Source organism: Taudactylus pleione, unplaced genomic scaffold (assembly GCF_031769625.1).
Source record: "Taudactylus pleione unplaced genomic scaffold, aTauple2 ptg000279l, whole genome shotgun sequence".
NCBI classification, from domain to species: domain Eukaryota; kingdom Metazoa; phylum Chordata; class Amphibia; order Anura; family Myobatrachidae; genus Taudactylus; species Taudactylus pleione.
This window is the reverse complement of record NW_028284681.1, coordinates 4,682,501-4,685,000: the sequence shown is the minus strand read 5'-3', so window position 1 is coordinate 4,685,000 and position 2,500 is coordinate 4,682,501. Positions and strand designations below refer to the sequence as shown.

At 52.5% G+C, this 2,500-nt stretch overlaps 5 non-coding genes across 5 annotated transcripts in view; 2 read left to right on the top strand and 3 right to left on the bottom strand.

Moving 5' to 3' along the window:
* Nucleotides 1-643: 643 nt before the first annotated feature.
* TRNAG-GCC (transfer RNA glycine (anticodon GCC)) lies at nt 644-714 on the bottom strand. Its single transcript has one exon. It is a non-coding gene; the product is annotated as a tRNA-Gly (tRNA).
* Nucleotides 715-860: 146 nt separating this feature from the next.
* TRNAK-CUU (transfer RNA lysine (anticodon CUU)) lies at nt 861-933 on the top strand. The gene has a single exon. It is a non-coding gene; the product is annotated as a tRNA-Lys (tRNA).
* A 527-nt stretch (nt 934-1,460) lies between these two features.
* Nucleotides 1,461-1,531, bottom strand: TRNAG-GCC (transfer RNA glycine (anticodon GCC)). Its single transcript has one exon. It is a non-coding gene; the product is annotated as a tRNA-Gly (tRNA).
* A 695-nt stretch (nt 1,532-2,226) lies between these two features.
* Nucleotides 2,227-2,297, bottom strand: TRNAG-GCC (transfer RNA glycine (anticodon GCC)). The gene has a single exon. It is a non-coding gene; the product is annotated as a tRNA-Gly (tRNA).
* Nucleotides 2,298-2,443: 146 nt separating this feature from the next.
* The window catches only part of TRNAK-CUU (transfer RNA lysine (anticodon CUU)), a 73-nt gene continuing 16 nt past the window's right edge, over nt 2,444-2,500 (top strand). Inside the window, exon 1 of the tRNA in view lies at nt 2,444-2,500. This exon is cut by the window's right edge and continues 16 nt beyond it. This is a non-coding gene — a tRNA (tRNA-Lys).

Genomic DNA, 2,500 nt, shown 5'->3' with positions numbered 1-2,500 from the left:
ATGTCAGCAAAAGCTCTACATTGCATTGGCCGGGAATCAAAACCGGGCCTCCCGCGTGGCAGGCGAGAATTCTGCCACTGAACCACCAATGCTTTACGGATGCAGAACATTTCACCTACTCGGGGAGTTCATTGTATGAAACCAATGCGTAGCTGCACCACCAATAGCCAGCGTGAGAAACTAGGACAACAAAATCACTGGCATTTCAGCAAAAGCTCTACATTGCATTGGCCGGGAATCGAAACCGGGCCTCCCGCGTGGCAGGCGAGAATTCTACCACTGAACCACCAATGCTTTACGCATGCGGAACCTTCCACCTCCTCGGATAGTTCATTGTGTGAAACCAATGCTCTGCCCACTGAACTAGCTGGCCTGGGTTTCATAGGTTGCAGGGCAAGGCCACGATGGCCTCATCAAGGTCTCGTCGCTCCATTAACCAAGCCCGGCTAGCTAGAATCAAAACCGGGCCTCCCGCGTGGCAGGCGAGAATTCTGCCACTGAACCACCAATGCTTTACGGATGCAGAACATTTCACCTACTCGGGGAGTTCATTGTATGAAACCAATGCGTAGCTGCACCACCAATAGCCAGCGTGAGAAACTAGGACACCAAAATCACTGGCATTTCAGCAAAAGCTCTACATTGCATTGGCCGGGAATCGAACCCGGGCCTCCCGCGTGGCAGGCGAGAATTCTACCACTGAACCACCAATGCTTTACGCATGCGGAACCTTCCACCTACTCGGGTAGTTCATTGTGTGAAACCAATGCTCTGCCCACTGAACTAGCTGACCTGGGTTTCATAGGTTGCAGGGCAAGGCAACGATGGCCTCATCAAGGTCTCGTCGCTCCATTAACCAAGCCCGGCTAGCTCAGTCGGTAGAGCATGAGACTCTTAATCTCAGGGTCGTGGGTTCGAGCCCCACGTTGGGCGGGAGTTTTGCATTTTGCTGTATCATGGTATGTGGAACACTATATAGCTGCACCACCAATAACCAGCGTGAGAAACTAGGACACCAAAATCACTGGCATGTCAGCAAAAGCTCTACATTGCATTGGCCGGGAATCGAAACCGGGCCTCCCGCGTGGCAGGCGAGAATTCTACCACTGAACCACCAATGCTTTACGAATGCGGAACCTTCCACCTCCTCGGATAGTTCATTGTGTGAAACCAATGCTCTGCCCACTGAACTAGCTGGCCTGGGTTTCATAGGTTGCACTGCAAGGCCACGATGGCCTCATCAAGGTCTCGTCACTCCATTAACCAAGCCCGGCTAGCTAGAATCAAAACCGCTCCCCCCCCCCCCCTTACCTGGCGAGAATTCTGCCACTGAACCACCAATGCTTTACGGATGCAGAACATTTCACCTACTCGGGGAGTTCATTGTATGAAACCAATGCGTAGCCAGCGTGAGAAACTAGGACACCAAAATCACTGGCATTTCAGCAAAAGCTCTACATTGCATTGGCCGGGAATCAAACCCGGGCCTCCCGCGTGGCAGGCGAGAATTCTACCACTGAACCACCAATGCTTTACGCATGCGGAACCTTCCACCTACTCGGGTAGTTCATTGTGTGAAACCAATGCTCTGCCCACTGAACTAGCTGGCCTGGGTTTCATAGGTTGCAGGGCAAGGCAACGATGGCCTCATCAAGGTCTCGTCGCTCCATTAACCAAGCCCGGCTAGCTCAGTCGGTAGAGCAGTTTTGCATTTTGCTGTATCATGGTATGTGGAACACTATATAGCTGCACCACCAATAGCCAGCATGAGAAACTAGGACACCAAAATCACTGGCATGTCAGCAAAAGCTCTACATTGCATTGGCCGGGAATCGAAACCGGGCCTCCCGCGTGGCAGGCGAGAATTCTACCACTGAACCACCAATGCTTTACGAATGCGGAACCTTCCACCTCCTCGGATAGTTCATTGTGTGAAACCAATGCTCTGCCCACTGAACTAGCTGGCCTGGGTTTCATAGGTTGCACTGCAAGGCCACGATGGCCTCATCAAGGTCTCGTCACTCCATTAACCAAGCCCGGCTAGCTAGAATCAAAACCGCTCCCCCCCCCCCCTTACCTGGCGAGAATTCTGCCACTGAACCACCAATGCTTTACGGATGCAGAACATTTCACCTACTCGGGGAGTTCATTGTATGAAACCAATGCGTAGCCAGCGTGAGAAACTAGGACACCAAAATCACTGGCATTTCAGCAAAAGCTCTACATTGCATTGGCCGGGAATCGAACCCGGGCCTCCCGCGTGGCAGGCGAGAATTCTACCACTGAACCACCAATGCTTTACGCATGCGGAACCTTCCACCTACTCGGGTAGTTCATTGTGTGAAACCAATGCTCTGCCCACTGAACTAGCTGGCCTGGGTTTCATAGGTTGCAGGGCAAGGCAACGATGGCCTCATCAAGGTCTCGTCGCTCCATTAACCAAGCCCGGCTAGCTCAGTCGGTAGAGCATGAGACTCTTAATCTCAGGGTCGTGGGTTCG